Genomic DNA, 20,695 nt, shown 5'->3' on the forward strand with positions numbered 1-20,695 from the left:
AGTGTTGGGGCCTTCACAACTTCTGGAGGAAAGTTGTTTCCACTGGTTAATTGTTGTAACTGTCAGGAAATTTATCCTCAATCCTAAATTGCTTCTCTCTTTGATTAGTTTCACCCATTGCTTTTTGTTCTACCCTCACGTGCCTTGGAGAATAGTTTGAATCCCTCTTCTTTGTGGCAACCCCTGAGATATTGGAAGACTGGTATCATGTCTCCCCTGGTCCTTCTTTTCATTAAACTAGACATACCCAGTTCCTGCAACCGTTCTTCATATGTTTGAGCCTCCAGTCCCCTAATCCTCTTTGTTGATCTTCTCTGCACTCTTTCCAGAGTCTCCACATCTTTTCTACATCGTGGCGACCAGAACTGGATTGTGTATTCCAAGTGTGGCCTTTCCAAGGCCTTATAAAGTGGTATCAACCCTTCACGTGATCTTGATTCTCTCCCTCTGTTGATGCAGCCTAGAACTGTGTTGGCTCTTTTGGCAGCTGCTGCCCACGGCTGGCTCCTATTTAAATGGTTGTCCACTAGGACTCCAAGATCCCTTTCACAGTTATTACTGTTGAGCAAGGTACCACCTATACTGTACCTGTGCATTTCGTTTTCCTTGCCTAAATGTAGAACCTTTTACTCTTTTAACCATTGAATTTCATTTTATTAGATAGTGCCCAATGTTCAAGTTTGGCAAGATCCTTCTGCCCCCTTTTGTGCCTGGAAAGCCTCCTGCACCAATCTGGACACCCAAAATGGGCAGGGGGCGGGGGTGGTGTTGTTGTCACACGTGCATGCACGGGGGTGGGGCACATGCATTATGGGTGTGGGGCCGGGCACGCACTATTGCAGGTGTGCACGAAAGCTTTCGGCACGCGACAACAAAAAGATTAGCCATCACACTGGTATGGGAGCTCCAACTTGATCAGGGGGTTAGACTAGAAGACCTCCAAGGTCCCAGCTCTGTTGTTCTGGTAGGTAGGTGGATATATAGGATAAAAATATAATGATAATATTGCATAAACTGCTTGTAAGCAGCGGCGTGACGTTGTCGTGGTCATAATGAAAACTTGATGGAGGCATATTGTCGAAAAGATAGAGGAACTGCAGTGGAGAAGAAGGCGGTGGGGATCATGGAGGTGGCAACACTGCAGAAGAGACGGCTGGGAAAGTTTCAAGATCTGAAAAATCAAAATGGAAAGAGTAGGGTGCCATTAAACGTGGTGCCAGCGTTTAGGGTTGCACTGGGGACCGCGGCCAAAAAAAACTTGGGTGGCATTTAGAAAACCCGTGCGTTGACGAAAAGCTCCACCTGCCATCTTGCAAATGGTCACGCAGCTTGGATTTTACACACACACACACACACACACACACACACACACACACACACATACTGCGCAGATACATTAAGGCATCCTTTCGTAAATTGTAAATTTAATGAATTTATATGCCGCCCAATCCCGAAGGACTCCGGGCGGCTTACAATATACAAGGCTAAAAAGATAAAAAAAGTTAAAAATAAGGAAGAGAAAAACAGATTAAAAAGCAACACATCATACACTCAATCTAGGTGGGGCTGGACCTCATTTATGAGGTCAACAGCCCCAGGCCTGCCGGAATAGCCAGGTTTTTGTGGCCTTTTGGAAGGCCGAGAGAGAGTGGGGAGGGTCCGGATCTCTGGGGGTAGATCGTTCCACACGGCCGGAGCAGCTACAGAGAAGGCCCTCCCCCGAGGAGTCGCCAGCCGACATTGTCCGGTCGACGGCACCCGGAGGAGGCCCATCCTGTGAGATCTTATCGGCCGTTGGGAGGTATGCGGCAGGAGGCGGTCTCTCAGATATCCAGCTTCCCTTCAGCTGTTGTGGGTCCTCCATCCCTGGAGGTTTTTAAGAAGAGGTTGGGCAGCCATGCATCTGAAATGGTCTAGGGCCGTGATGGGAAACCCGTGGGATCCATGCCACGGGTGGCACCCCGAGCCATCTCTGTGGGCACACGAGCTGTCGCCCAGGACAGCTCCACTGTGCATGCGCCTCTCGCTGGCTGGCTGGTTTTCGGGTCTCTACTGGGAGACATGTGCACATGGCGTAGAGTTCGGGGGGGGGGGCGCGCTCACTTGTGTGGTGGTGGTGGGATGTGGCTCCCCCTCCCCACACCCCATTTTTGGTCCCCAGAAGGCTTCAGGGATGCCTGCTAGCATCAAAACGGGTCTCGTGTGCATTAATGGGGGGGGGGCGCTTCGAGGGGCATTAGATGCACGCACTTTTGCGTGGAACAGCCAGATCTTAGTGGCTTTGCGGAAAGCCGGAAGGGTGGCGAGGGTCCGGATCTCCACGGGGAGATCGTTCCAGAGGGCCGGAGCAGCCACAGAGAAGGCCCTCCCCCGAGGGGTCGACAGTCGACATTGGCTAGCAGATGGTATTCGGAGGAGGCCTAGTCTGTGGGATCTAATTGGTCGTAGGGAGGTGATTGGCAGGAGGCAGTCCCTCAAGTACTAAGGTCCAATACCATGTAGGGATGGGGTGGGAGCGTGGCTGATGGTTTTTGTGTTGCTGCACACGGGCTGTTGGGTGCTGGTGTGCATAGAGACGAAGGATTTGGGAATTGGGGCCTTTGATCCGTGTTTGTAGATCTTGTTTTTTTAAAAAATTGGCCTGACTTCCCTTAAACTCCCTGAAGACGTTACCTAGCCTGGTAATGAAATGTTTGAAAACCAACCCACCAGCTCACAGGCTAAACCAGGGCTCTCCAACCGTGCCAACTTTCAGACTGGTGGACTTCAACTCCCAGGGTGCCTCAGCCAGCAAAGGAACTCTGGGAGTTGAAGTCCACCGGTCTTAAAAGTTGCCGAGGCTGCTCCAAACTACTTGCTGATTGTGACAAACCATCATCCTCAGAGGTTTCACGACCGCTTCGCGCCTGCGGCAGAGGCGCACTGCGCTTGCGCGCTCAGTTCGATGTTAATTGTTCTTGGCGCATGCGCAGTACAATTCACAGTGAACTGTGCACGTGCGCGCATTACTCAACAACGTGCCGGCAACGGCGACCGGGGAGCCGGTTCAGGGGCGCGGCCAGCCTGCGTTGCTGCCGGTTCTGCAACCCGGGCCAAAATAATTCTCCCCTCTGATCATCATAATATTCATGCTGTATTCTTGGCAAGCCACAGGGAAGGGGTTCCTTCCCCTTTTCTAGGCTACCATGCTGGGACGTCCCATTTGTGTCCCATCCGAATCCCGATCCGTTCGCGCATTCCTTCCCTTTGGTGAGGTTCAGCCAAAATGGCCAGAGGCTCCCTAGGTGGCATGGCTGGTTTTTGAGAGCACTTCCTCACTTCACTTTCCTTTCAAATAACTTAAAACCTTCTTCAAATAACTTAAAACCTGCCATTCACGTTGCCTGCGGCTTCTAAGATACCCACTTCCAAAACCCACTTCCCCCCCACTTTTTAACTCTTGTCATTAGTATTTCTCTGCATTCCTCTTTTAACGACAATCTTTTCTTTCCCCTCTTTCGTTAACATTTAACATTTTCGTTAACTAGCCGAGGTGGCTCAGTGGTTAGGGTGCAGTACTGCAGGCCACTTCAGCTGACTGCTAGTTCTGCAGTTCGGCGGTTCTAATCTCACCGGCTCAAGGTTGACTCAGCCTTCCATCCTTCCGAGGTGGGTGGAAATGAGCTAATCTCTACCGGCTCAAGGTTGACTCAGCCTTCCATCCTTCCGAGGTGGGTGAAATGAGGACCCAGACTGTGGGGGCAATATGCTGTCTCTGTAAACCGCTTAGAGAGGGCTGAAAGCCCTATGAAGCGGTATATAAGTCTAACTGCTATTGCTATTTTTATAAGCGTCGTTTTATCCTATGCCTATTGCACAATAGAGGGACATGGCGGATCAGTTGCTAAGACGCCAAGCTTGTCGATCAGAAAGGTCGGCGGTTCGAATCCCCTGATGCCACGTAACGGAGTGAGCTCCCGTGACTTGTCCCAGCGCATGCCAACCTAGCAGTTCGAAAGCACATGAAAAATGCAAGTGGAAAAATAGGAACCACCTTTGGTGGGAAGGGAACAGCATTCCATGCGCCTTAGAAGGCATTGAGTCATGCCGGCCACATGACCACGGAGATGTCTTTGGACAGCGCTGGCTGTTCGGCTTTGAAACGGAGATGAGCACCGCCCCCTAGAGTCGGGAACGACTAGCACAAATGTGCAAGGGAAACCTTTACTTTTACCTATCGCACAATATCTTTCATCTTTTTTTTCCCAACGTGCATTCTCTTTTATCCGTTTTTTCCTCCCTCATTTTCACTTCCTCATTCCATCAAGTGTCGTGTTTCATAACTCCCATTATTGTGGTTCCCAAGAGTTTCCCACCTTAGTTCCAGCATGCTTCCACGTTAACTTCCTTATCTCCAAATTCACTCATTCTGATCTACTGTAGATTAGATTAATTGAGAAGACTAATCTGTTTCCTAATCTCTTTCTTTGTTTTTATTTTGGGCACTCTTCCTACAGTCATCCTCTTTCTTTCCTTGAGGTAGTCCTCAACTTAACAACCTCAATTGAGCCCAAAATTTCCGCGGCTACGCAAGGCAGTTGTTAAGTGAGGTTTCGGCCCGTTTTACGACCGTTCTTGCCACAGTTGCGAAGTGAATCACTGCACCATTAAGTTAGTAACGGGTGTTAAAGGGCATCTGTCTTCCCTCTTCCCTTTGCTTCTCAGAAGGACGCAAAAGGGGATCACGTCACCCCGGGACACTGGCCGTCGTAAGTGTGAATCGGTTGTCAAGTGGGCAAATTTTGATCACGTGACCCTGGGGATGCTGCAATGGCCATGAGTGTGAAACACATAAGTCACTTTTTTCAGTGCCGTTGTAACTTTGAACAGTCACTAAACGAATGGTTGTAAGTGTGGGACTTCCTGTATATTATCTTTTTTTCCCCCTTTCCTATATGTGCATTTTTCCAACACTCCCCCCCCCCCAAATGGCTGTCCTATCTTAAAAATTATCCTTGAATTCTCCCGTAATTATCCCCAGTCTGTCCTTAAAAGCAATAAAAGTGAACACGGTTTTAAATTTAGCACAATTACACAGCTGGGAGGGACCTTAGAGGTCTTCTAGTCCAACCCCCTGCTCAGGCAGGAGACCCTGTACCATTTCAGACCAATGGTTGTCCAATCTCTTCTTGAAAACCTCCAGTGTTGGAGAACTCACAACCTGCGAAGGCACGTAGTTCCTTATAATATCCTTTACAATATTAAATATAATATTAAAGTGTTAATACCACTTTATAATGCCTTGGGAAGGCCACACTTGGAATCCGGCATTTAGTTCTGTTCGCCACGATGTAGAAAAGATGTGGAGACTCTAGAAAGAGTGCAGAGAAGAGCAACAAAGAGGATTAGGATTCTGGAGACCAAAACAAAGGAAGAACGGTTGCAGGAACTGGGTATGTCTAGTTTGATGAAAAGAAGGACTAGGGGAGACATGATAGCATCTTCCAACATCTCAGGGGTTGCCCCAAAGAAGAGGGAGTCAAGCTATTCTCCAAAGCACCTGAGGGCAGAACAAGAAGCAATGGGTGGAAACTAATCAAGGAGAGAAGCAACTTAGAACTGAGGAGGAATTTCCTGACAGTTAGAACAATTAACCAGTGGAACAGAAGTTGCCTCCAGAAGTTCTGAATGCCCCAACACTGGAAGTCTTTAAGAAGATGTTGGATAGCCATTTGTCTGAAACGGTATAGGGTTTCCTGCCTAGGCAGGGGGTTGGACTAGAAGACCTCCAAGGGCCCTTCCAACTCTGTTGTTCTGTTCTGTTTTATTCTATTCTATTCTAATATAAACAAATGTATATTCATTGCTTTCCCCTAAAATCCTATATTTGAAGAACAGAGATTTGTGCGAGCTGATGCTTCTCTGTTGTCCTATCCTTTTCTCCGTCATGATCCTGTGTTTTCTCATCTTGTTCATTGTGACCACGTTGTGTAGCTTTTCCCCCGAGGTTCCTTCGTTCAAGAAGGTGGCACGCAGTCTCCAAAACTCACCCCTTCCTTCCATTGTTACGACTGCTCACTGGAGCATGATCTACTTTCGTATTCACTCACAGAGCTGTCTGGATGGCCCCAATTCATGCTTCCCCAAGTGTGTTTTAGTCCTGGCATTCATAACGAAACCTGCACCCGTCACCTTTCCCTGCGTGCATGAACCCAGCCCCACCTTTGCTCGTGTTTATCCTGTCCTCCTTTGCATGGAGGGAGGCCCATAATTGCTTTGGCTTCGTTCATTGCGCCTGTTAATTCCTGCTCTTTGCGCTTGGCTCCGCTTCCGTTCCAAAGTACAAAATACCTGTGGGTTCGTTTGGTTCTTGCACATGTTTCACGACCCAACGGGGTGATACCATCAGTCCTAGAAGAGAGTGGGGTGTGAGGAGGAGGAGGAGAAGGAATTGAGGGGTCCTTGGTGCCCCCTGAGCTGGGTTGTTTTCTTGCAGACATTTCATGACCCAACTAGCTAACTTCATCAGTGCTAGAAGGAGGTTAAGGTTTGAGGAAGAGGAGAAGGGGAAGGAATTGAGGGGTCCTTGGTGCCCCCTGAGCTGAGTTGTTTTCTTGCAGGCGTTTCATGACCCAATTAAGTAACATCATCAGTGCTAGAAGGGAACGGGGCTTGTGGAGAGGAGGAGGAGGAATGTGGGGTCCTTGATGCTCTCTGAGCTGGGGGGTTTTCTTGGAGACGTTTCATGACCCCACCAGCTAACATCATCAGTGCTAGAAGAGGGTTGATATACACGTGGCTTGCCCTGTCAGTGTTGGTGGGAGCATTCTGGTTGGTTCCTTAATTGGGCTGCTGTTTACGGTTTGAACCGTTAGTCTGATTTGGTGGGCTCCTTGATGGGGGCTTTGGCTACTTCTGGATTGTTGGTCTGGTATTAATTTTGGCGCTAATCTCTGCTTACTTGTCGATTGCTGGTCCGTAGGCATTTTGCTCTTTCTCTATCCCTTTTCTGCCTTTGGATATTCTTTCTTGTGAATGGCGTGTAGAGGTTGTTTATCTCTATGTACCTGTGGATGGCTGATTGGTCTGTGTGCCAGTCTTCCAGGAAGGATCGGTTGAGGACGCTGGGCGTTTTCACATGAAATTTGGGGATGGGGAACCTTTTTTGGTGCCAAATGCCCAAAGAATGCACACCCCCCAAAATGCAAGGAAGCCCACCCCACCCCGCGCATGTGCTCTGCCGAGGTGGCGCAGTAGTTAGAGTGCAGCACTGCAGGCTACTTCAGCTGACTGTTAGCTGCAGTTCGGCGGTTCAAATCTCACCGGCTTAGGGTTGACTCAGCCTTCCATCCTTCCCAGGTGGGTAAAATGAGGACCCGGATTGTTGTTGGGGGCAATATGCTGACTCTGTAAAGTGCTTAGAGAGGGCTGAAAGCCCTATGAAGCGGTATATAAGTCTAACTGCTATTGCTATTGCTATTCTGGTTTCTGGGTTGCTGGAGGAGGCCTTCCAGGCCAATACGGGCGTGGGGATGCAAAATGCAATGCGAGCAACCCCCCACCATGCATGCATCCCCCACATGTGCCTCTTGCATGCGCGGCAGAGACCAGGAGACCAGCTTGCCAGTGGGAGGCGCGCACACATGCGCGGGTGAGCTGGGCCGGGCCGACAGCTGGCGTGCCCGCAGAGAAGATTCTGCATGCCACCTGTGCCACCTGCGCATAGGTTCTCCATCACTGGGATAGAGGTTCATGAAGGGCACGGTTTATTCAGATCAAAGGCGCGTTCAGCAATGCCATCTATACCTGTGTACCGTCGCCAAGCCCAACTTTTATTGCGCTATGCAGGTGCCCTTTGATTGATCGTGATTGTTAATCGTTAAACATCCCGGGGTCGCCCGTTATTATTCCCATCCGTGTGTCCTGGCGTGGCACAGAAGCGGGCGTAAAACTGAAAGAGTCCTCAGCCGTGCACTTTCACTTTGTAATGTGTTTATTTATTTATCTGTTCCCCTCGGTTGCGCCCAGTCAAACGGGCGCACGGCAAATGATACCCGCCTAAAATCTATTGAGAAAAAAGAAACAAAGAAATTAATGACCTTCTGCATTGACCTTAGCTTCTTCTTGCTCAGCTAACTTTAAACAATTTAAATCATTCCTGATCTTAAGCATAGGCTAACTGGAATTTCTTGGTCCCGTATTTATTTTGTATATTATAGTCAATCCATTTTTTCCAGTCTCGTTTATATCTCTCACTTGAGTGATCTTTAAGATATGCCGATATTTTAGGCCATCTCGGCTAAGTTTGTGACTTTCAATGTCCATTCTTGGATTGTAGGCAAGTCTTCCTTCTTCCAGTATTGCGCCACCAACAGTCTTGCTGCCGTTATTAGGTGCAGAATCAAGTTAGCCTCTGCCACTGTAAAGTCAGTACTTATACCTAGTAAGAATAACTGAGGAGTAAACTTTATCCTTCTTTTAAAGATATTTTGCATAATCCACCATATTTTTATCCAGAATGCCTTAACCTTTTGGCAGGTCCACCATATATGATAATATGTGGCATCGAGAATATCGTTTTTTATCACCGTCTGCAAACCCAGCCATTGTGTCGGGCGACCTTGATGCCGCTCGAAAGTGTGACGCGTTTGAAATCCTCTTCTTTGTCAGCCGCTGTGGCTTTTGTTATTGTTGTTCTTGTCTCGACTCAATCTTATCTTCCAGCTTGGTGGTCTTCTGTGCCACATTGTTGTGATTGCAGCATCCAAAATCTCCTCTCCCCCCCATACACACCCAATTTTTTTTTAAAATCGCGACATTTCGTGTCACTCGTATCGGGAGGCGCCTGTGATGGCTCGAGTGCTCTCGGCCAGTGAAAATGGGCTCCCGAGGGTCCGTTTCCGGCTGCGACTTCCTCTCGCAACCCTCTCCCAGCTCAAACGGCGCTCCGGAGGCTCACTGGTTCCAGGATAGCCCTGAGGGCCACATCTAAACACCCACCAGGCTGGATCCGGCCTCCGGGCCTTGAGTTGGGACACCCCTGGCTTAGAGGAAATAGAGGCACCCTGGGGCTTAGGATCATAATGGAGGATGGCATTGCAGTTGCGGTGGTTGTTAAAAGAAGTCGTGACACGAACCCGCCTGATTTTATGACCCTTTTCATGGCGGTTGTTAAGTGAAGCCATTCTGCCAATGAGTATTTGTTGCCAGAGGGCGAGAGAGAGGGGGGGAGAGAGAGGGAAAGAGAGAGAGAGATAGAAAGAGTGAGATAGATGATAGATAGATAGATAGATAGATAGATAGATAGATAGATAGATGATAGATAGATAGATGATAGATAGATAGATAGATAGATGATAGATAGATAGATAGATGATAGATAGATAGATGATAGATAGATAGCTAGATGCTAGCTAGCTAGTTAGATAGATGATAGATAGATAGATAGATGATAGATAGATAGATAGATAGATAGATAGATAGATAGATGATAGATAGATAGATAGATAGATAGATAGATGATAGATAGATAGATGATAGATAGATAGATAGATGATAGATAGATAGATAGATGATAGATAGATAGATGATAGATAGATAGCTAGATGCTAGCTAGCTAGCTAGTTAGATAGATGATAGATAGATAGATAGATGATAGATAGATAGATAGATAGATAGATAGATAGATAGATGATAGATAGATAGATAGATGATAGATAGATGATAGATAGATGATAGATAGATAGATAGATAGATAGATAGATAGATGATAGATAGATAGATAGATGATAGATAGATAGATAGATGATAGATAGATAGATGATAGATAGATAGATAGATAGATAGATAGATAGATAGATAGATAGAGTGAGATAGAGAGAAAGAGAGAAAAAGAGAGAGAGGAGAGAGAGAGCGATAGAAAGAGGGGGGGAGAGGGGTCAGTGTAGATACTGAGGGATGGATGGGTTAGGGTTAGACAAGCCCTTCCACTGATTTTAAAATATAAATGAAAATAAATTGATTCACCGCATTCATTCATTCATAAAATTTATATTGCTGCCTATTCGCACATGTGCAACTCCTCTTCTAGCACTGATGATGTTACCTAGCTGGGTCGTGAAATGTCTGTAAGAAAACTCCCAAGCTCAGAGAGCACCAAGGACCCCACAGTTGTTCTCCTCCTCCTCCTCCTCCTCCTCCTCCTCCTCCTCCTCCTCCTCCTCCTCCTCCTCCTCCTCCTCCTCCTCCTCCTCCTCCTCCTCCTCCTCCTCCTCTTTCTCCTCCGCAAACCCCACCTCCTTCTAGCACTGATGATATTCCCTAGCTGGGCCATGAAACGTCTGGAAGAAAAACTCCCGAGCTCAAAGAACGCATCAAGGACCCCCCCAGAGCTCAACCCAGAGCTACCAATATTCCCCTCTGCTCCCCTCCTCGGTTTCCCCTAGCCATGCGCAGGAGAGCCTGGCGCATGGGGCAGAGCCCGACAGCCGACCACTCAGCCCTCCTTTAGCCTTGAACCTTACTCGGCCTCCCTTATATCAGCCTCCTTTGCATAACAGGACGTGAATCAACAGCCAGCCGGCCGCAACGCTTCCCCTCCTGTGGAGGATGGTTGCGTTGGCTGACCGGTAATCTCGTTTGTAAAACGTGGCATGCGCCGCTTCAGGGCGACCTTTGAGACCTGGGGCCAGAGAAAGCAAGCAGTTGGCATACCTTTGGCAGCTCTCAAAACCGCAGGCAGTCCTCGACTTACGACCGCCGTTGAGCCCAAAACGTCTTGGCTGGGCAGGACAGCTGTTAAGTTTTTAAAGAGGGGGAGACATTTGTTAGGTGAGTTTCTGCCTCGTCTTGCGGCCTTCCTTGCCACAGTGGTGAAATGAATAGCGGCGCTGTTAAGTGAATCGCACTGTTGTTAAGTGAACTTAGGACCTGCTTTTCACCTTAACGACCATTGCAGCATCCGTAGGGGGTCACGTGATTAAAATTCGGGTGCTTGGCAGCAGACTCGTATTTATGACGGCTGCAGCGTGCCAAGGTCACGTGATCCCCTTTTGCGACCTCCTGACAAGCAAAGTCAGCGGGGGGAAGGCAGATTCACTTAACGGCCAGGCTACTAAGTTAACAACTGCAGTGATTTGCTTAACAAACATGGCAAGAATGGGGCAAAACTCACTGAACGATTTTATCACTTAGTGTTCTGACGGAGGCTTCACAAGAACCTGAAGACAAAAACTCCTTTTATTAATTTGCTGTGAATTCTGCTCCTTCACATCCAGCAAAGTCTTTCAAGGGAGGATTTACGGTCACAGACCTTATCTGGCTTGGGAGGATTTACACTCACAGACCTTATCTGGCTTGGAGAGCTGCCAGGCCGACCTCTGCAAAACCTGGCAAGGAGTCTCGGAGAATCAGGAGCCAATGAAGGGAACTCATGGTCTCCTGCAAACTCCACTCCCCTATTGCTCCTTTTTTATATCCTCTGGGAGGGGCCATTCATCGTCCACCTGTGGCCTTACTCCCAAGTCGACCCCTGTTCCTTAGCTCTTCCCTTCATTTGGCAGCTCTGCGCATGCGCGCACTGGGAACAGGCTCCAGCTGTTCTTCTGCCTCATTGATGTCCGACTCCGAAGGCAGCTGATAACTGTCGGAAATACGGGCCGAAATTCCTCCCAAATTCCCAAGTCCCTGTTCGACCTTGAAGGAAGACCCTGGCCGGATATTACCCAAGCCATGTAGGCAGATTCTCCATGCGTAACAAAACGTATTAGAGCCTGCGAGTGTTTTCGCCTCAACGGATTGTGGTTCCCTCCTTAAGATGCGCATAATCGCTCGTATCAAGAGACAAAACCTGCGGGATAGAAAGATATAAAACCATTTGCGATGAAGGACGCTTAGCTTTTTGCTCTCTTTCAAATGCAAAGCTCGGCGATTCTCCAGGGAATCTGAACATCGACCCGGCTCTCGAAATATGAATTAGAAAGGAAGATCAGAAATGGGGTGAGAAATTCTCCTGGATGTGCGTGCTTCTTCCTGTTCGGCTTCCTGAAGATACTAGTGAACAAGTGATTTGGTGGTGCGGTTCTTGATCAAAAGTGTCTGTGAAATGGGCGCGGTTTAAGGGGAAAGGGGAACACGGAGGCATGGATGATGGTTTTGTGCCATCGAACCGCTGTCAACCCTTAGGAATGATGGAGTTGGGGAAATTAATTCGAGGCATTGATGGGAAAAGGGCCTGCACGGACACTTTCACGGGTGACATCCGGAAATTGGTGTGAGCCAGGTGATGAAAATGAGATTAAATGAGCAAATTCAGACTTGACACCGCACATTTTTTTTTCCTATCCCTGAACATTTCGGTTCCTTTTGTGTTTTGGAACTGACTCACCGCAAATCATCAAGTGTCAAATAAGCCACGTGTGAACCAATCCTGGCAAGTTTGAAACCCAATGCCGTTGTTAAAATTAGAATGGCGTCCGGCTGCTGCCTTGTGGGATCCGTGGATGGATGAGATGCTTCTTGCTGCCTTAAATGCCATAGGTGACCCCAGTGTGTGTAGAGCAGGGTGTTTTTTAACCTTAGAAGAGACGTGGACTTCAACTCCCAGAATCCCCCCCCCAGTCCTCCCTTCCTTCCTTCCTTTCTCTCTCTCTCTCTTCCTTACTTTCTCTTCCTTCCTTCCCCCCTCTCTGTCTTCCTTCCTTCCTTCTTCTCTCTCTCTCTCTTTCTTCCTTACTTTCTCTCTCTTACTTTCTTCCTTCCCCCTGTCTTCCTTCCTTCCTCTCTCTCTCTCTCTCTCTCTCCTTTCCTTTCTCTCTCTCCCATCCTTCCTTCCCCCTCTGTCTTCCTTCCTTTCTCTTCCTTTCTTCCTTCCTTCCTTCCCCCGTCTTCCTTCCTTTCTCTTTCTTTCTTTCTTTCTTCCTTCCTTCCCCTCTCTCTTTTTCTTCCTTACTTTCTCTCTCTTTCTTCTTTCCTTTCTTCCCCCCTCTGTCTTCCTTCCTTTCTCTCGCTCTTTCTTTCTTCCTTCATTTCCCCTCTCTTTCTTCCTTTCTCTCTCTCTTCCTTCCTTTTTCTCTCTTCCTTTCTTTCTCTCTTTCACTCTCTCTTCTCTGCCTCTTCCTTCCTTCCTCTCTCTCTCTCTCATACTTCCTTCCTCTCTCTTTCTTTCCCTCTTTCTTTCTTCCCCTCTTCCTCCCTCCTCTTTTCCCCTTCCCTTCTTCCATTCTCTTCCTTTATTATGTTTCAAGCAACTCAAGACGGCAAACGTATCCAACGCACCTTCCTCCTCCTATTTTCACCACCACCACAACAACCAAGAGCAAAGGACTGGCCCAGAATCACTCAGCCGGCTTCCGTGGCTAAGGCGGGACAAGAATGCCTCAATCTCCTGCTTTTTAGTCTGATATCTTAACCACAACCCCAGGGGTGTCAAATTCGATTTCATTGAGGGAGCCGCCTCGGGGTTGTGTTTGACCTCAGTGGGCTGGGTGGGGGCATGGCCAGCTCGACATCACTCATATCGGAGGTGGGCGCTTGTGGCAGCCTGAGCATTTTGCCAGTGAAAACAGGCTCCCGAGCTCCGTTTTCTGCTGGGACAGCCTCCGGCAAGCCTCTGCCAGCAGTTTCCAGCGCAGCCCCGCGGGCCGGATCTAATCCCCCCGTGGGCCAGATCTGGCCCCAGGGTTTTGAGTTTGACACCCCCCTGCATTAGACCAAACTCCTGAACATGTGATGGGTACTAAACCTGTAGTATCCTTGAGTTTGGTAGATAAGAGGTTTTTTTTTAAAAAAATAGTTAATTGAATTGCTCCAAAGTAAATTGTTTACCAACCTTCAAATCGGAAAGCTGCGAGAGTCAATAGAAACAGGTTATACTGGCAAATCAGCCAAACTGATATTTTCCTGGTCTGAGAATCTGGAGACATTTAAAATACTGGACGTTCACAATGATTAAAGGCCTGGAGGCTAAAACATAAGAAGAACAGTTGCAGGAACTGGGCCTGGCTAGTTTAGGGAAGAGAAGGACCAGGGGAGACATGATAGCAATCTTCCAATATTTGAGGAGCTGCCACAGAAAGGAGAGGGTCAGCTTATTTTCCAAAGCCCCCCGAAGGCCAGACAAGGAATCATGGACGGAAACTGACCAAGGAGAGATTCAACCTGGGAATAAGGAGGAATTTTATGACTGTGACAACCATCAACCCATGGAAAAGAAATTGCCTTCGGAAGTTGTGGGAGCTTCATCCCTGGAGGCTTTCAAGAAGAGACTGGACTATCATTTGTCAGAAATGGTGTAGGGTCTCCTGTTTGGGCGGGGGTTGGACTAGATGACCTCCAAAGTCCCTTCCAACTCTGTTCATTCAATGGAATAGAAGTTGTCTTTGTAGGTTGTGGGGGCTTCATTCACCCCCCCCCCCCTGGAGGCTCTCCAGAGGCCGGAAACTGCCCGTTTCCCAACTTCCGGTGGGTCCATTTCTCACCCTCCCCAGGCTCCAGAGGATTTCTAGGAGGCCGAAAAATGGCCCAACACACAAACCAGAAGTTTGGGAAGTCCATTCCTGAAGCCTTCAGAGGGTGAAAAACGGCGGAAAATCAGCTGCCCTCCAGCGCACTGGAGCTGACAGGGAAACGCTTTGCCTCAGAAATGGCTCCTCGTGCCACCCGTGGCACGCCTGGCATAGGCTCGCCATCACGGCCCTATACCATTTTCAGACAAATGGCTGTCGAATTCCTTCTTCAAATCCTACAGTGATGGAGCAACCACAACTTCTGGTGGCAAGCTGTTCCAGTGGCTAATTGTCATGTCAGGAAGTTTCTCCTCAGTTCTAAGTGGTTTCTCTCCTTGATTAGTTTCCACCCATTGCTTCTTGTTCTGCCCTCAGGTGCCTTGGAAAATAGCTTGACTCCCTCTTCTTTGTGGCAACCCCTGAGATATTGGAAGACTGCTATCATGTTTCCCCTAGTCCTTATAATACAATACAATAGCAGAGTTGGAAGGGCCCTTGGAGGTCTTCTAGTCCAACCCCCTGCCTAGGCAGGAAACCCTATACTGTTTCAGACAAATGGCTATCTAACATCTTCTTAAAGACTCCCAGTGTTGGGGCATTCACAACTTCTGGAGGCAATTTAATTATGCTAACTGTCAGGAAATTTCTCCTCAGTTCTAAGTTGCTTCTCTCCTTGATTAGTTTCCACCCATTGCTTCTTGTTCTACCCTCAGGTGCCTTGGAGAATAGTTTGACTCCCTCTTCTTTGTGGCAACCCCTGAGATATTGGAAGGCTGCTATCATGTCTCCCTTGGTCCTTCTTTTCATTAAACCAGACATATCCAAAATTCCTGCAACCGTTCTTCATATGTTTGAGCCTCCAGTCCTCTAATCCTCTTCGTTGCTCTTCTCTGCACTCTTTCCAGAGTCTCCACATCTTTTCTACATCGTGGCGACCAAAACTGGATGCCGTATTCCAAGTGCGGCCTCACCAAGGCCTGATAAAGTGGTATTAACCCTTCACGTGATCTTGATTCCATCCCTCTGTTGATGCAGCCTAGAACTGCGTCGGCTTCCCTTCAAAACAAAATGAAAATGTCAGAGGGGAAATACATTTCTCTACGCAGCTTTCCTTCACAGCCAATATTAAGTTTGAATGCATGCATATAAAACAGCAGCGATGAATGCATGTGTGTAATGTCTAACAGATGTTTGGTGCGTGTGTGTGTATGCGAGCAAGCAGGCCCTTTTTCGGATTTTAATGAGTTTTTACAGAAGGCTTTTGTTAATGCATAATGCCAAACATTCCCCCCTTGAAAACAGCAACAACAAAGGGGGAAAGAGAGGCTCTCTGCTTGAATTAAACTTTTAGATCCGAAATTCTTGACATCGTACAAACGCCAAGGTTGCTCAAGAAAAGCGGCAAATGTTTTAGATCAGTTATTTTATGTTTTTTTCCCCCTCCTTCAATCCTTTTTCCCCCCCCCTCTCGCCTAGCAGACGCTCCTGGGAAATCTTGCTTGCTTTAAACCTTGTTTCTCTTGATGTTTCTGTAATAAAAGTTCTGATTCTCGTAACAGGGCTCCCGGGGTTAAAAAAAACAGCTTTGTAAATGTGTATTCTAAGGACGGCTGCTGGAAGGAAAAAAACCAACAACCCCACAAGGGCATAAAAAGCAGAGGCCGATGTCCTTTGGTGTCGCTTCTCCTCCCCAAGTCACGTCTGTCTTCTCACATGAAAAGATTGAAAATGCAGTCGCTAATCCGGGCTGCCATTAAGGAGCAATGGGGTTAAAAAGCAAGAGTTACAGCGAGTCCTCGATTTACGACCACGTTGGGACCAGAATTTCCATGGTTAAGTGTTGTGGCCCAGCAGGAGCTGTTGGAGCTGCCACCAGACTCCCGACAGCGAGGGGCCCTATGAGTCGGCTCTGGAGGATGTGGAGGACCCTGGGCAGGGTTCCGACTCTGAGCAGGGCGCAGAGAGGCTGGTTGGCCACCAGGAGGCGCCTGAGCCTTGGACCAGTGGGGAGGAGACAAGGGAGAGTGATCCGGACGCTAGCAGTGAGTTGTTCCTAGACGCCCGGCACCGGAGAGCTAATAGGCGTCAGGAACAATTACGCAATTACAGGAGGTAATTGCACTCAGCTGGTGGTCATTAGGCTCCTCTCCAGACTATAAAAGGACTGCTTGTGCACACATCTCTTTTGCAGAAGTCAACGCATTAACTAATGTTGGAGAACAGTATTGTGAGCCTGGCAGGCTGGATTGCTGCCAGGGCTTATCTGTGCTGGATTGCTGCCAAGGACCTGTCTGTGTCTGTGAATAAATTCCGTAAAGTATCTTTGGCTTGGAGTGTTTTGGTGTGGGACGAGGGGGGTCAAAACAGTTAAGCATGGCGGTTGTTAAGTGAATCACATTTAAATTTGGCAAGCTTTTTTTTTTTTTTTTTTTGCCACGGTGGTTAAGGGAATCACTTCAGTCCTTCACTCTCAGGAATGGGGTGAGGTCCACGGTAGACAGTTTAAGGTTAAAGTTGTGGGGATTTGAGGATATAACAACAGAGTCAGGGAGAGCATTCCAGGCGTCGGCCACTCTGTGGCTGAAGTCGTATTTTCTGCAATCGAGTTTGGAGCGGTTTCCCTTGAGTTTGTATCGATTGTTTGCCCAGGTATCATTGAGGTTGAAGCTGTTGTAAGTAGTCGCTGACAGGTAGGACGTTGTAGCGGACAATTTTGTGTATAATCAAGGAAGCTTTATGTACAAAATTCAGTAACCCAGAGAAGGAAACAGAGACTTAATATTAGAACGGGGGGGGGGAGGGGGAAATCCCGAAGGATGCACTAATCATTTTGCAACACCCTCTGTGTGGTTGCGCATGCCTTGTGTGATGAACAAATGTACACCACGCTGCCTTGAGTCAATAATGCTCAAATCACCTTTGGCCAACATGTAGGTAATGATTTCCAGTGGTAACCACTAAAGGCGCACGGAATATTTCTTTCTGTTCCTGCATTAAAATAGGGCCTGCATTGCTTGAGCCTAAATCCCTCATTGGATGTTGACTGTTTCTCCAGTTTTCTATAACCGAGGTATCGATGGGTCCTTGGTGCTCTCCGAGCTTCGCTGTTTTCTTGCAGATGTTTCATTACCCAAGCTAGGTAACGTCATCAGTGGGAGGAGGAGAAGGGCTGTAGGGTCCTTGGTACACTCTGAGATGTGTTATTTTCTTGCAGGCGTTTTATTACCAAACGAGGTAACATCATCCGCGCTAGGAGGGAGTGGGGTTTGTGCTCTGTTTATATATTAGTACCTTGCCCTGTTTGTGCTTGTGGGAGTGTTATTGGTTGTTCCTTGTGGTCCCTTGTCCCTATATAAACAGAGAACAGTCCTCCTCCTCCTCCTCCCTGCATACCCCCTCTCACTTCTAGCAGTGATGATGTTACGTTCTTGGGTAATGAAATCTCTTCAAAACAACCACCCAGTGCAGAGAGCATCCGCTCCATAGTTGTTCTCCTCCTCCTCCTTCTCCCCCTCCTCCCTGATCCCCACTCTCCACCATCACTGATGATGTTACCTAGTTGGGTAATAGAGAGAAGACTCAGAATAACTTTATTGTCACTTTGAATATATGCTAATCGGCATACATTAAAATGAAATTTCATTGCATGCAGCTCTCAAAAGAGTCAGCCCTTCCAATATACACTACATAAACATGGCAAAAAGATAGATAGATAGATAGATAGATAGATAGATAGATAGATAGATAGATAGATAGATAGATAGATAGATGATAGATATAGATAGATAGATGATAAAGATAGAGAGAGAGAGAAAAAGAGAGATGATATAGATAGATAGATAGATAGATAGATAGATAGATAGATAGATAGATAGATAGATAGATAGATGATAGATAGATAGATACGGACAGATGATAAAGATGATGATGATGATGATGATAGATAGATAGATGATAGATAGATAGATAGATAGATAGATAGATAGATAGATAGATAGATAGATAGATAGATGATAGATATAGATAGATAGATGATAAAGAGAGAGAGAGAGAAAAAGAGAGATGATAAATATGATAGAGAGATAAGATAGAGATAGGGATGTTGAGATAGATAGAAAGAGATAGATAGATAGATAGATGATAGATAGATTAGATAGATAGATAGATAGATAGATAGATAGATAGACAGATAGATAGACAGACAGATGATAAAGATGATGATGATAGATATAGAGAGATAGATGATAAAGATAGTGAGAAAAAGAGATGATAAAGATGATGATAGATAGATATAGAGAGATGATAAAGATAGAGCGAGTGAGAAAAAGAGAGAGATGATAAAGATGATAGAGAGATAGATAAGATAGAGATAGGGATGTTGAGATAGAAAGAGAAATAGACAGACAGACAGATGATAAAGATGATGATGATAGATAAAGAGATGGAGAGAGATATGGAGAGATAGATGAGAGAGAGAGAGATGATAAAGATGATAGAGAGATAAATGACATAGAAAAGATAGATAGAGATAGGGATGTTGAGATAGATAGAAAGAGATAGATAGATAGATAGATAGATAGATAGATAAAGAGATGGAGAGAGATATGGAGAGATAGATGAGAGAGAGAGAGAGAGAGAGAGAGAGAGAGAGAGGGAGGGAGGGAGGGAGAGGGACGGAGAGATGATAAAGATGGTAGGTCGGTAGGTAGATAGATAGATATGCATATGCTCATATACCCACATATATTATATGATACAGAAACAACTCAAGTCTAGTTCAGACGCATAAATGTACGTGGCGAGAAAAACAAATCTTGTGAGTGAGTGAAACGCCTGCAGGAAAACAACCAAACTCAGCATTAAGGACCTCTGATTTCAACCCTAAGCTACAAATATTTTCTTCCATCAGTACAAAATATCCATGCTAGGGCAACTCCAAGATAGGGCAGTTTGCGGGGATGAACTTCAAAAGCCAGCCCTGGACCTGAGTTTTCCCTCTCCCCAATTCATTTAAAATTGATTTAATTTCTTACCTATTGGACACACCTGCTTAAAACTGGAGATTGGAAATGTCATTTTGGGGGCGGGGTTCCCAAATTCATCCACGGGAGATTCAATGGTTGCTAAGCCGCTGCTGACCAATCATTGAGCTGCGTTTTTCTCCTTCGTCCGTTTCTTACTTCCGTCCGTCCATCCGAGCCGATTTGCAGTGATCGAACTGGGGGCTTATGAGGGACTTTGTTGTGTTTCCGATCTTCCGGCTTTTGCCCCGTGATTTCTAACGATATTTTCTTTTTCCTCTTGTCTTTGCTGTAGGACGTTCAGCCAGAAGAAAGCAGCGATTGAGAGGGAATATGCGCAGGTAAGGAACAGAATATTGCGGCTGTTTGTCAAAGTGTTTTTTTTTTGGCATTCTCTTCCTTGCAGACTTTAAAAACTTGCTGTTGGCATTAAATTCTTTAATTGGCCTGTTGCAGGTAATCCTCATCTTACAGCCACCCATTCATCCACTGTTTAAAGCAGGGTTCTCCAACCTTGGCAACTTTAAGCCTGGAGGACTTCAACTCCCAGAATCCCTCAGCCACCATGGGGATCTATGGCCCTTTCATGACTTGTGGACTTCAACTCCCAGAATCCCTCAGCCAGCATGGGGATCTATGGCCCTTTCATGACTGGTGGACTTCAACTCCCAGAATCCCTCAGCCAGCATGGGGATCTATGGCCCTTTCATGACTGGTGGACTTCAACTCCCAGAATCCCTCAGCCAGCAAGGGGATCTATGGCCCTTTCATGACTGGTGGACTTCAACTCCCAGAATCCCTCAGCCAGCGAGGGGATCTATGGCCCTTTCATGACTGGTGGACTTCAACTCCCAGAATCCCTCAGCCAGCAAGGGGATCTATGGCCCTTTCATGACTGGTGGACTTCAACTCCCAGAATCCGTCAGCCAGCATGGGGATCTATTGCCCTTTCATGACTTGTGGACTTCAACTCCCAGAATCCCTCAGCCAGCATGGGAAACTATTGCCATTTTACGACTTGCGGACTTCAATTCCCAGAATTCCTTGGCCGGACATGCTGGCTGGGGAATTCTGGTAGTCCACAGGTTTTAAACATTGTGAAGTTTGGAGACCATTGATCTAGTCCAGAGGGTGGCCAACTAGGGGCCTGTTTTTTTTGACCCGTAGACTTCGACTCCCAGAATCCCTCAG

At 47.1% G+C, this 20,695-nt stretch overlaps 1 protein-coding gene across 1 annotated transcript in view; it reads left to right on the forward strand.

Moving 5' to 3' along the window:
• The window catches only part of FCHSD2 (FCH and double SH3 domains 2), a gene marked incomplete in the record, with an annotated part of 155,528 nt that overhangs the window by 20,928 nt on the left and 113,905 nt on the right, over positions 1 to 20,695 (forward strand). The window contains 1 exon segment of the mRNA XM_087720970.1: positions 19,800 to 19,845.

This window comes from Thamnophis sirtalis, unplaced genomic scaffold (assembly GCF_051295495.1).
Source record: "Thamnophis sirtalis isolate CommonGarterSnake01/CBP01778 unplaced genomic scaffold, rThaSir2_p1.2 scaffold_8, whole genome shotgun sequence".
In the NCBI taxonomy this organism is placed as follows: Eukaryota; Metazoa; Chordata; class Lepidosauria; order Squamata; family Natricidae; genus Thamnophis; species Thamnophis sirtalis.